Genomic DNA, 14495 nt, shown 5'->3' with positions numbered 1-14495 from the left:
AGAGTGGAAATGCTATGTTATGGTCCACACTCATTTCCTATTGTTCTCTCTCTGAATGTAGCTGATTCTTTTCTTTACTGAACAGTTGGAACTGGTTTGAATAATCGCATTGTTGAAGAGAACCATGTCCATCAGAGTTGATCATCATATAATCTTCTTGTTGCCATGTATAATGATCTCTTGGTTCTGTTTATTTCACTTAGCATTAGTTCATGTAAGTCTCTCCAGGCCTCTCTGTATTCATCTTGCTGGTCATTTCTTACAGGACAATAATATTCCATAACATTCTTATACCACAATTTACCCAACCATTCTCCAATTGATGGGCATCCATTCAGTTTCCAGTTTCTTGCCACTATGAAAAGGGCTGCCTCAAACATTTTTGCACAAGTGGGTCCCTTTCCCTCCTTTAATATCTCTTTGGGATATAAGCCCAGTATTAACACTGCTGGATCAAAGGGTATGCACAGTTTGATAATTTTTTGAGCATAGTTCTGTGGTGTTCTCTTCTTTAAAATACAATGGTTCTCTCTGGGAGCAGGTTTCTTGGGGAGGTTTTCTGGAAGCAACCTTAGTTTCAGTTCAGATCAATAATCACTTCAAATGCAGCCAGCTGATAAAATCCAAACGTTTATTTTCTCCTTCCTTGATTCTAAGAGCTTTTGCTGCTAATCTTTTGCCTCTGCCAGCTTCAGCTTCACTTCTTCTAAATGTCTCCAGCCAGCACCAAGGTGAAAGTTGGAATAAATCTGACTCCACCTCCAAGAGTGGGCTTGTGGGCTTCTGTATTTCCCAGAGTGCTCTGTGTCTGGCTCTGAGAGCTTCTTGCTTATATGCTGTTCACCGAGTACACACTAATCATTATATCACTGGGAAACCATTATTTGTTGTAGGATTAAATCAATTCTAAATTAGATTTAAACATTGTCTCCTCAATTCCACTTAGTACCTTGTTTCAAGTTCTGGCCCATAACATCTCCTTGTAAGATCAGATCAGTCATACTGAACCATGCTAAATCAAATATTATCTCTATCAACTCTAATGAGTTAACACTTTGTAAGGATTCTAACATAGGTCCAAACTGCTCTCTAGAATGTTTGGATCCATTCACAGTTCCACCAACAATGTGTCAGTGTCCCAGTTTTCTCACATCCCCTCCAACATTCATCATGATCTTTTCCTGTCATCTTAGCCAATCTGACATGTGTATAGTGGTATCTCAGAGTTGTCTTAATTTACATTTTTTGATCAATAATGATTTGGAGCACCTCTTCATATGACTGGAAATAATTTCAATTTCTTCATCTGAAAATTGTCTGTTCATATCCTCTGATCATTTATCAACTGGAGAATGGCTTTATTTCTTATACATTTGAGTCAATTCTCTATATATTTTGGAATATATATCAGATCCTTTGAATATAAAAATGTTTTTCCAATTTATTGCTTCCCTTCTAATCTAGTCTGCATTAGTTTTGTTTGTACAAAAACTTTTTTACTTAATGTAATCAAAATTTTCTATTTTGTGATCTCTAGTAATTCTTTTGTCACAAGTTCCTTCCTTTTCCACAGGTCTGAGAGGTAAACTATCCTATGTTCTTCTAATTTATTTATAATCTTGTTCTTTATATCTAGATCATGAACCCATTTTGATCTTATCTTGGTATATGGTGTTAAGTGTGGGTCAATGCCTAGTTTCTGCCATACTAGTTTCCAATTTTCCCAGCAGTTTTTGTCAAATAATGAATTCATATCCCAAAAGCTGGGGTCTTTGAGTTTGTCAAATACTAGATTGCTATAGTTATTGACTATTTTGTCCTGTGAACCTAACATATTCCACTTATCAACTAGTCTATTTCTTAGCCAGTACCAAATGGTTTTGATGACCACTGCTATATAATATAGTTTTAGATCTGGTTCAGATAGGCCACCTTCATTTGATTTTCTTTTCATTGCTTCCCTTGAAATTCTTGACTCATCTTCTAGATGAGTTGTGTTGTTATTTTTTCCAGGTCAGTAAGATAGTTTCTTGGGAGTTTGATTGGTATAGCACTAAATAAATAGATTAGGTAGTATTGTCATCTTTATTATATTTGCTCAACCTATCCAAGAACACTTAATATTTTTCCAGTTGGTTAGATATGACTTTGTGTGGAAAGTGTTTTGTAGTTTTGCTTATATAGCTCCTGACTTTCCCTTGGCAGATAGATTCCCAAATATTTTATACTATCGGCAGTTACTTTAAATGGAATTTCTCTTTGTATCTCTTGCTATTGGATTTTGTTAGTGATGTATAAAAATGCAGATGATTTCTGTGGATTTATTTTGTATCCTACAACTTTGCTAAAATTATTTCTAATAGCTTTTTAGTAGGTTCTTTGGGGTTCTGTAAGTATATCACATCTTCTGCAAAGAGTGATAATTTGGTTTCCTTATTACCTATTCTAATTCCTTTAATCTCTTATTCATCTCTTATTGCCAAAGCTAGCATTTCTAATACAATATTGAATAGTAATGGTGATAGTGGGCAATCTTGTTTCACTCCTGATCTTATTGGGAATGGTTCCAGTTTATCCCCATTACATATGATGCTTACTGATGGTTTTAAATAGATGTTACTGACTTTTAAGGAAAATCCATTTATTCCTATACTTTCTAATGTTTTTAATAGGAATGGTTGTTGGATTTTATCAAATGCTTTTTCTGCATCTATTGAGGTGATCATATGATTTTTGTTAATTTGGTTATTGCTATAGTCAATTATGCTAATAGTTTTCCTAATATTGAACCAGCCCTGCATTCCTAGTATAAATCTTACTTGATCATAGTGCATTATCCTGGGGATGCTTTTCTGTAATCTTTTGCTAATATTTTATTTAAGATTTTTGCATCAATAGTCATTAGGGCAGTTGAGCTATTATTTTCTTTCTCTGTTTGCATCTTACCTAGTTTAGGTATCAATACCATGTCTGTGTCATAAAAGGAATTTGATAGGACTCCTTCACTCCCTATTTTTTCAAATAATTTATATAGTATTGGGGTTAATTGTTCTTTAAATATTTGGTAGAATTCACATGTAAATCCATCTGGTCCTGGGGATTTTTTCTTAAGGAGTTAATTAATAGCTTGTTCTATTTCTTTTTCTAAAATGGGATTATTTAAGCAATGTATTTCCTCCTTTGTTAATCTAGGCATATCCTATATTTTTGTAGGTATTCATCCATCTCACTTAGGTTATCAAGTTTATTGGCATAAAGTTCGGCAAAGAAACTCCTAATTATTGCTCTAATTTCCTTTTCATTAGTGGAAAGTTCTCTCTTTTCATTTTTAAGATCAACAATTTGATTTTCCTCTTTCCTTTTTCTAATCAAATTTACCAAAGGTTTATCTATTTTGTTGACTTTTTTCATAGAACCAACTCTTAGTTTTATTTATTAATTCAATAGTTTTTTTACTTTCAATTTTATTAATCTCTCCTTTTATTTTTAGAATTTCAAGTTTAGTATTTGATTGGGGGTTTTTAATTTGTTCCTTTTCTAGTTTTTTTTTTTTTTTTAGTTGCAAGCCCAATTTTATTGATCTGCTTTTTCTCTATTTTATGCAAGTAAGCCTCTAGAGATAAAAAAATTCCTCTTATTACCTCTTTGGCTGCATTCCACAAATTTTGATATGTTCTCTCATTATTGTCATTCGCTTGGATGAAATTATTAATTATGTCTATGATTTCCTGTTTCACCCTTCATTTTTTAGGATGAGATTATTTAGTTTCCAATTACTTTTTGGTTTATTTACCCCTAGCTTTTTGTTGAATGTAGTTTTTATTGCATTGTGATCTGAAAAGAATGAATTTACTATATCTGCCTTTCTGCATTTGATTTTGAGGTGCCTATGTCCTAATACATGGTCAGTTTTTGTATAGGTTCCATAAGCTGTCGAGAAGAAAGTGTATTCCTTTCTGTATCCATTCAGTTTTCTCCAAAGAGAAACTAACTTTTCTAGTATTCTATTTACCTCTTTAACTTCTTTCTTATTTATTTTGTGGTTTGATTTATCTAATTCTGAGAATGCAAGGTTGACATCTCCCACTATTATAGTTTTGCTGTGTATTTCTTCTTGCTGCTCTCTTAACTTCTCCTTTAGGAATACCATTTGGTGCATATGTTTAGTATTGATATTGCTTCATTATCTGTGGTACCCTTTAGTAAGATACAGTTTCCTTCCTTATCTCTTTTAATTAGATCAACTTTTGCTTTTGCTTGATCTGAGATCAGGATGGCTACCCCTGATTTTTTTATTTCATCTGAAGCATAATGGATTCTGCTCCAGCCTTTTACTTTTATTCTGTATGTATCACTCTGCTTTAAATGTGTTTCCTATAAACGACATATTGTAGGATTCTGCTATCTGCTTTAATCCAATCTGCTGTCTGCCTCTGCTTTATGGAAGAGTTCATCCCATTCACATGTATGATTAACACTGCTAATTCTGTATTTCCTGCCATCTTCTTATCCTCAGATTATACTTTTCTCTTTCCTTATCCCCCTCCCCAGTATTTAACTTAAGGGCACCACTTGCCTCAAGCAGCCTTCCCCTTTGGAATCCCTTCCCCTTAAGAGGCCCTCCCCCTTATTACACCTTTCCCCTACTATTTCTGTATTCCCTTCTATTTAGCCTACCCCTTCCTTTTTTGCCTTTCCTCTCCCACTTTTCAATGAGATGAGAGAAGTTTCAAATATATCTAATCAAATCAAATATGTCTAATATTTTTTTCTCTGAGCCAGATCTGATGAGAATAAGATTCACACAATGTTCATCCCTCTCCCTTCTTTCCCTCAGATACAATAGGTTTCCTTTGAGATATAATTTCCCTCTTTTTACCTCCACTTTTTCGCTTTTTTTCTGCTACAATATCCTTTCCACATCTAGGTGTTTTTTTTTATATTATAACAATAAAATCAAATTATATATGCACTCTCTCTATATGCCCATACCAGAAATACAGTTCTAAAGAGTTCTTTTTACCTTTTTATGCTTCTCTTGGGCCCTGTATTTGAAGGTCATATTTTTTTGTTTAGCTCTGGTTTTTTCATCAGGAATAAATGGAATTCACCTGTTTCATTGAATGTCCAAATTCTTTCCTGGAAGAAAATGCTCAGTTTAGCTAGGTAGTTTATTCCTGGCTGCATTCCAAATTCCTTTGCCTTTTGGAAAGTCAGATTCCAGGCCCTTCCATCCTTTATGTAGAAGCTGCTAGATCCTGAATAATCCTTATTGTGACTCCTTGGTATTTGAATTGTTTTTTTCTGGCTGCTTGTGATATTTTTCCCTTGGTCTGATAGTTCTGAAATTTAGCCACAATGTTCCTTGGAATTTTAATTTTGGGATCTCTTTCAGGAGGTGTTCAATGAATTCTTTCAATGACTATTTTACCTTTTGGTTCTATGACATCTGGGCAGTTCTCTTTTATGATTTCCTGAAAAATAGTGTTTAGACTCTTTTTTTTTTACCATGATTTTTAGGGAGTACAATAATCCTTAGATTATCTCTCCTAGATCTATTTTCCAGGTCTGTTGTTTTCCCAAGTAGGTATTTAACATTTCTTTCACTTTTTTTTGTTTTGTTTGACTGATTCTTGATGTCATTCATTTCCATTTGTTCAGTTCTGATTTTTAATGAATTATTTTCTTCATTTACTTTTTTATTTCTTTTTGTATTTGTCCAATTGAGTTTTTAAATTAGTTATTTTGTTCTTTGGAATTTTTTTCACAAAAAAATTTTAAGGAGTTATTTTCTTTTTCCAGTTCACAAATTCTGTTTTCCTGGGAGTTCTTTACCTTTCTCATTTCACATTTCAGGGAATTGTTTTCTTTTTCCACTTTATCAAATCTTTCTTTTAATGAGTTATATGCCTTTTCCAAGCTCTTTCCTTACCCCATTTTTCTTCTACCTCTCTTTTAAGATCTTTTTAAATTTCTTCTAGGAGAGCCTTGTGCGGTGGGGACTAGATTATATCACCCTTTGGGGCTTCATCTGGAAACAATCTGCTTTTAGTCTGCTCAGGGTTTGAAATATGTTCTCTTTCACTAGAGAAGCTATCTATTATTAGAGCTCATTTTGCCTTTTAACTCATTTTTTTTATTATAGTTTTTTATTGACAGAACCATATGTATGGGTAATTTTTCATCATTGACCCTTGCAATCCCTTCTGCTCCAACTTTTCCCTTCCTTCCCTCCACCTCCTCCCCTAGATGGCAGGCAGTTTCATACATGTTAAACATGTTAAAGTATATCTAAAATACAATATATATGTACATATTTATACAGTTCTCTTGTTTTAACTCATTTTTTAAAAAAATGTTGGTATCTGTTTTTAGGGCAAGGAGGTTCCAAGCTTCCTCTACAGACCAGGAAGTGACAGTTCGCTACACTGGGATTGGGCTGAGTCACTCCCAGTGCTGGGTGGGTGTGACCAGGTCCCATGAGACTCCTGTGCTTTGGGGATCACTCTTTACCTTTTGCATTTGTGTTGGATGTTTTATAACTTCTTTGCTGATCTACTGGCTTGCCACCAGGGCAGAGAAGCCAGCACTGTGGTAGAGTCCTCTCCATAGATTCTTTACCCCATGGAGACAACCCTCCCTCCCCACCCTGCTCAGCTTGCACTGACCTCCGTGCTCTTCTTCCCTGCCTGTACCTGGCCTCCTCCCATGCTTGCGCCTAATCAAAACAGACCTTTTCTGTCAATCTTCAAAATTATCTTCTGCTGGTAATTTGCTGCACTCTCAATATTCGAGGATTCTATCAGTCAAGCACTATTTCAAAGGCTGAATTTTGTAATTAATGTGAGGGTAGTAGGAGAGCTCAGAAAGAAGCGTCATCTTGGCTATGCCCCCACCCTTTCATTTTTGATACTGGTAATTTGATTTCTCTCTTTCTGTTTTCTAATCAAATCAATCAAATCAATGTTTATCTATTTTGTTAATTTTTTCATAAAACCAACTCTTAGTTTTATTTATTAGTTCAATAATTTTCTTAACTTTCAGCTTTATTAATTTTTCCTTTTATTTTTAGAATTTCTAATTTGGTATTTAATTGGGGATTTTAGATTTATTCTTTTTTCTAATTTTTTTAAGTTGCATATTCAATTTATTGATTCATTTTTTCTGTATTTTATTCATGTAAGCAGCTAGAGATATAAAATTTCCCTTAAGAACTGTTTTGGGATGCATAAATTTTGGTATGTTGTCTCATTATTGTTATTCTTTGGGATGAAAATATTGATTACTATATGACTTGTTATTTGACCCATTCTTTTTTTAGGATTAGATTATTTAGTTTTCAATTAATTTTTGGTCTGTTTATCCATGATCCTTTACTATACATAATTTTTATTGCATCATAATCTGAAAAGGATGCATAAAATTAGAATTTCAATGTCGATCTTCTAATTTTAAGCCAATGCCCATATTGCAGGCATACTGGAGACATAATATTTGACATATAAGTTGCTTTTGCCTTCCCATTAAAACCCTCCAGTGGTTTGCAACTACAATTTCTTTAGTTGAAATTACAATCAAAATGACTAAATAGTTAAACTGTGGGAATATTCAAGTCATTTCTATGAAAGTTGAAGAGAAAGGATAGGTGAATGAGAAATAAACACAAGCAAAAATGACAAAGAAAAGTTTTCAGATTGACAAAATGGTGATATCATGGTGGGAACATAGGTTTCTAGACTAGTTGGAAGACTTGAGTGATGAGTTCTTGTCACAGACTATCAGGACTGAAAGGGGGGATACAATTGTGACTTCAACCATCCAGATTTCTACTGTTGTCCTCTCTGCTATAAGCAGAGCAACTTGCTTTGGTGACAATTTCTGTCTTAGGTGAAAGAAGTAACCTTAAAAGATCAGGGTGGTGAAAAAGTAATAAGGTCTTGATTTTTTCAGTCTTAGAATTTTGTGATAGAAAATACTATGCATAATTTAATGTGTACCTTTAGACTTTGGAAATATGAACCTAAGAAAGTTTAAAGATAGGATAAGTATGACTCCATAACCTGAGACTGAAAGGAAAACTGACTCAGAGAGAGATAAGAGAATGTAAAGATTCTGATGAAGTAGAAGTGTCTTCAGAGATAAATGTGGCTGAATAGAGGGCATTTTAAAAGGATTCCTAGGAAACAAGCAAGCAAGAATAGATATTAGGATCAAAAATTGTAAAAAGACTCTGGAAGACTAGTTTCAGGAAGGCCTAAGGGAGAAAATTATATGAAACTTGTAGAGAATACTAAAATTATTTTTAATGGTAGTATTTTAAGCTTTGGAGCCGAAGGGAAAAGATGATCAAGAAAGGGAATTGAATTGAATTGAATATCTTCTTGATGTGAATAGCAAAATAGCCAAAGACAGAAAAAGCAGAACTGACAAACTACTTTGCTTCTGTTTTCTTTTACTGAGGAGAATGGTTTTTAATTTGTGAAATATAGAACAAAAGTAGTCAACAGGAAATCCAAATTCAAATTATGTAAAGAGATTGCTGTTACAGAGCTCAAATTCCTAAGACTAGATTCTCTCATTAATGAATTGTGATTATGATTTGATTTGTGGTCATTGTTGTATGTTCTTTGAAGCAAATTTGCAAAGGGAAGAGGTACCCCAATTGGAAGATGACAAGACTTATGCTTCTCTTCAAACTTCTACCTATAGTTCCTTGTTCTGATCTCTAAAACAAAATAGAACAACTCTGTGTATTTTGTGTACTTAACAGCATTTTAAGTATATGAAAAAAAAAATTTAAAACACTAAAAAAATGAAAATAATTATGTCCCTCATAGTAAGTCAATGAACAGGGGTTTATTTATTGTCTATTAATTGCCTATATTGTGCCAGTTATTAAGGATGCAAAGACCAAACTCAAAACAGTCCCTATTGAGGATCTTACATTTTATTGGGGGAAACAAATAAATAGAAGATAGTTTTGGGGGGAAGATTAATAGTTGGAAGAGGATCATGAATGTACCATGTAGGAATTGGCATTTGAACTACGTTTTGAAAGACACTAGAGCTTCTGAAGCAGAAGTTAGGAAATTGAATTTTAGGAATAGGGCCTGTGCAAAGCCACAGGAGATGGGAAATAGAATGTCATGTATGAGAAACCACAAATAGGCCAGTTTGCCTGAACCATAAACATTTCCAGGCTCTTCAGTCAATCCCTAAATCAGTCAATTAGCAAATATTTATTAAGTACCTTCCATATATTAGACACTATAATAGATAATGTACATACAATAAAAAGAATTAAATAGTCCCTACTCTCAAGGAGTTTAGATGCTACAGGGGAAGCAAGCACTACATATAAGAATATAAAGAATAAATATGAAGAGAATAAATACAGTGTAGTAAAAGAGGACACTAGCCTAAATTGGAGGGATTAAGGAAGACCTCATAAAGAAAGAACATACGTAGGGTAACAGTTTTGTCTGAAAGGAATAGAGGAAATTTATGAATCACAGTGGAAGAGTTAGTGCTTTTCAGGCCTGGGAGAATAAGCAATGTAAAGGCATAGAGAATAGGGATGGAATATCATGTCTGAGAAACCTTGAGAAGATCAATTTGGCTATATCACAGAATGCAAGACAGGGAGGCAAGGTTGTAAAAGGCTTTACAAACTAAAGAGGCAACAAGGAGTTACTATATTTTATTGAGGATAGAAGGGATATGGTCAGATTGTCAATTAAGGAAATCATTGTGGCAGCTGTGTGAAAGATAATATGGTATGGGGAAAGATGAGGCAGAGAGACTATTTCAGGAGATGTTGCAATCTAGGCAATAGGCCATGAAGATATGAACAGGGATGGCTATAAGAGTAGATAGAAGAGTTAGATATAAATGATATGATAAAATTTAGCAACTGCTTGTGGTGAAGGAGAGTGAGAAGTCAAGGATAATGCTATGGTTATGAACCTTAAAGACTGGAAGATTGATGGTGCCTTTAATAGAAGTAGGAAAATTTGAGAAAAAAAAACATGTTTAAAGGAAAAGATGATAAATTGAAAAGCATGGTTTCCTGTCTTTTCATGTCTCAGATTTGTTTCTATTTGTCAATTTCCCTCCTAACATTTGGCACGTAAAATAGAATCTATTATATACTTCAGAGTTCAGAGTCAACTGCATAAATATAGTTTGGGAACGACTTTGATATAAAGTAGATTATATAGCAAAAATCTACGGGTTCTTTTGTACTTTAGTCTTAAGAGTCAATGATGGCACATCCAGAAAGGCTAACATGATCCTAAGCTATTTAATTAGAAACATAGTATCCAGAAGTCTGATGGTGCTAGTCCCAGACTCTCTAATCTGTCATGGTCAGCTCATTATTTAGAATATTTGTATCTAGATCTGAGAATTCTTATTTTATTTTAAAAAATGTTTTCTTGGTGCCATTTGTTGGTGTCACAGTTGTTGTGGGGAAAATCCTCCTTTGTCCTATTCACTTGAATTCTTCCTTGTAACAAGGAAAACTGCTAATTAAAACAGTATAATGATCTCATTTATAATCTAACATTCTGCCCCAGTAGGTCTCCCTTCTATCCCTACATCCAATTAACCTGCCTGCCATAAGAAGGGAGATGTATTTTATTATCTGGTCTCTGGGAGATCTTTGGTTTTTCAGTTGTTCAATTTGGATTCCTCTTAATGATCCTATTTTTTTATAATGGAGCCATTGTGTTCATAAAAATCTTCCCATGTTTCTTTAATTTTCTCATATTCTTCATTTTGTACTATATAATAATAGTTATTTTTATATCACATTTTTTTAGCCTTTCTTTAACTCTCCAGTTCAAGGTCAATGATCTTATGATAGCCTGGATGTCACATTTTAGAAAGGTCAGTGAAAATCTAGAGGATTTCATAAGAAATCTTCTCTTAGAAAAGAGATTTAAATGAGAGGGTGTAGTGGGCCTGAACTCTGAAAGGGTATACTTGAATCTAAGACAGCAGGGTGCTTGTAGTTAAGTATCCACTCAGTGTGAGATGGTGGTTCTCTAAGCACATACTTGATGTAATGTAATGATATGGTCAATCTAGTTGGCGTATACTTAGGGTAATATGGTGATGTGATGTTCTACAGCTGCGCATGCCCAGTGTGGTATGGTAATGTAGTTGTACTGGGGTATTTAAGGGAGTCCCAGAGACAGAGGGTTCTCTCGGCTATAGCTCTTAGCAGCAACTCTCAGCCTGAGAAGATTTCAGGCTCCAAACTCCAGACTCCAGGCACCATCTTGGACCAGCCAAGTGGTGGCTTTCCTGCCTCCTTCACTTCTCCACCCTAAGACCAAGGACTTTGCCTGATCCCGAGGTCTTCTAGAGAGCTAGCCCCAGATATTACAAGAGGGTGGGGGTAGGAATGATTCTAGTGCTCAGAAGGTTGTCATGTGGAAGAAGGGATTAGAGTTGTTTTCTTTGTCCCCAGTCAGCAGAAGTACATATAAATTGCAGAGAGGCAGATTTGGTAGGCCACAAATAAAGAAAAATTTACTAATAATTACAGTTGAGGAGCAGCTAAATGGCACAGTGGATAGATCACTGGCCCTGAAGTTAGGAGGATCAGAGTTCAATTCCAGTCACTTTAAGGAAGGTTTTATTTATTTTACTTACCATTCAACCTTTATCTGAAGCTCTTCAATGATGGGTTATCCACTGATTCCTAATCCAATCAATTCTACTTCTGGACAACTGTAATTGTTTTTTTTTTGGGGGGGGCAAAAAAATAAAATCATTTGTCTCAAGAAATAGTGTGTTCTTATCTACTGGATATCATCAAAGTCGAGGTGGCTTCTGCAACCATATTATATTGATGATGTAGATAAAATTTCTAATTTATATTTCCCTTCAGATTTCTAGGCCTGAGATTAGAAAAATATATTACCTTTCTATCTTGTCTTTCTATCCTGTGCTCAAAAGAGGAAGCAGACCAAAAATGTCATCCAGGAACTGTAGATCTAAGGGGGTAGGAAAGGATAGGTGAAAACTCCCTCTCACACCTTGCTGTACTCTGGGATTCAAGGAGGGAAAAAAGGCTAGACAGCTCTCTTGTAGGCCATAAGACTGGTTCCTTCAACAAGAGTATGGCTTCCTGGACCTTAGTCAATTAAACCAAAAGAGCCGTCTCCTAGTCACTGGGGAACCAGTCAGGGACTTGGATTTCTCAGCAAATGGGTAAGGCACATTTCTAGCTCCTTTGGAAGTCCTTTTGACAAAGTTTCATGTCCTTATAATTTCATCAACCTGTTTGAGGATGGGGGGGAATTCAGGGGATCAGAATTTTCCCTGATTATCTCCCCATTGCATCAGCTTTTAGTAAAATACCTCCCATAATTCATACACATGTTTGTATTTAGAGTTATTTTAATAACTTGTATGTTACAGATCAAATTCCATTATAGGTAAAAATTAATTGATGAAAATATTTCCAATTTCTATGATTCAACAAATGGCCCATAAAAATAGAATTGTGTATCTTCAAGCACTTAAATTCTCTTGTATTAGTAATCCCCAAATCCTTGACTCTTGATTACTCTTTTTTTATTTTTTAATTTTTTTTAATAATTATAACTTTTTATTGACAGAACCCATGCCTGGGTAATTTTTTACAACATTATCCCTTGCACTCACTTCTGTTCCGATTTTTCCCCTCCTTCCCTCCACCTCTCCCCCAGATGGCAAGCAGTCCTATACATGCTAAATATGTCACAGTATATCCTAGATACAATATATGTGTGCAGAACCAAACAGTTCTCTTGTTGCACAGGAAGAATTGGATTCAAAAGGTAAAAATAACCTGGAAGAAAAACAAAGATACAGTTTACATTCATTTCCCAGTGTTTTTTCTTGGGTGTAGCTGCTTCTATCCATCATTGATCAATTGAAACTGAATTACTCTTTAAAAAAAAAAAAAGTTTTATCTTCAAGGTCCTTCATTAAATTAGCTTTATCTTCCTAGTCTTACACCTTGACTTTTTTTTTTTAAGTGAAATTCATTGAGAGTTTCACCTTGGAATTCCAGAAGCATCTCCTATTTCTATAAGGAGTAAAGGCTTCTCTTTTGTCCCCTACTTCTCCATCCATACCTGTTGGAAGACAGGATTTCCATCAGGTCCCAAATATTAGTTTCAGATTCCTAACCTGGATTAGAGGTGAAGGCATATAATAGTGATTCTGAGGAGAGGGGAAAGGAAATTCAAAAGACAAAAATAAAAACCTAGTACCTGGTACCTATCATTGCTTCTCCAACCTGGATTGGCTCCCCAGCTACCCTCTTTTCTTTTTCAGATTCTTGAAATCCGGCTGCCGAAAATTTCCCTCATCAACTTTCAAATTCTCTTCAATTTTATGCTATAACACCTACTTCTTTTTTTGCATAGATCCTATAGAGAATGTTTTAATAAAATAAGATTGATTAATTCAAACTATATTCTCCTGATCGCTTTAGGGTTAAAAATAGGGCCTAACCTTTTGGCAGGAGATGAAATGGATCAGTCTAGGGATACTGTCAGAGAAAACCGGGAGATGAGTAGGGAGGAGTAGGAATGATGCCATAGGGATCCAAGGAAGCATTAGACAGTGAAAGGAAGGGAAATCCTAAATGTTATTGACATCAGAAAGTGAATTAGAGAATTTCATAGCCTAATGACAAAATACCTTTTCATTATTAATTTTATATCACTCCACTTTTTAGCCCTTCTTTTATCCAACCATCTTACTGTTTTTCACACACAACATCTCTTGTTTCTGACCTTTGCATTGTCTTTGAATACCAGGCAGGCTTATCCTCCTTACCTCAATTTCTTAGAATCCTTGTTTTCTTCAGCACTCTGCTTTAAGTTTTATACAGGAACTCTTTCCCTTCTCATACTCTCTAGCTGACAGACCCCTTATTCCCCAAAATTCACCTTGTCTTTATTTTGCATATATATAAATAGCTTCCCAATAGAATGCAAATTCTTTGAGGACAGGGACTGAAATTATTTTTGTCCAATACACAGCATGCACCTCACAAAGAATAGGTTTTGATTTTGAGTTCCAGATGGTCATTTGTTTTATAAAAAAAATATATAATCTGAAGATTTCTTTTCTAATTAAAAAGCTAAAGGGACTGTTGAAATTCTTAATAATCTTTAACACAGTCATTATGAATATCTTTGTGTTCTACTTTTTGGGCTTTTTAAGATATGGAGAAGCCGTTTGTCCCTATGTTTAATGATCTTAGATTCTGCTTTCTGAGTTATGTCTAATTGTTTTTCTTAACTTTTTTTTCTTTTCTCACAATCAGGTATAATTTCTTTGCTGTCTATGTGTCTATCTATTCCCCAAATCTTTTATTTGGATTAGGAAGTCAGATTATTCTCATTTTTACAAAATTCTAACAAATTTGGTAAATGAGCTCTGAATGAGGGTGCGAATAAGTTCTCTCTTGAAGAAAATAATCACTA

The 14495-nt window shown here is 34.5% G+C and overlaps 1 protein-coding gene across 1 annotated transcript in view; it reads left to right on the top strand.

Annotated features, from left to right (window-relative positions):
- The window catches only part of ZHX1 (zinc fingers and homeoboxes 1), a 32560-nt gene that overhangs the window by 13957 nt on the left and 4108 nt on the right, over positions 1 to 14495 (top strand). The window lies entirely within an intron of this gene.

Source organism: Sarcophilus harrisii, chromosome 1 (genome assembly GCF_902635505.1).
Source record: "Sarcophilus harrisii chromosome 1, mSarHar1.11, whole genome shotgun sequence".
NCBI lineage: Eukaryota > Metazoa > Chordata > Mammalia > Dasyuromorphia > Dasyuridae > Sarcophilus > Sarcophilus harrisii.
This window is presented reverse-complemented; position numbering and strand designations above follow the sequence as displayed.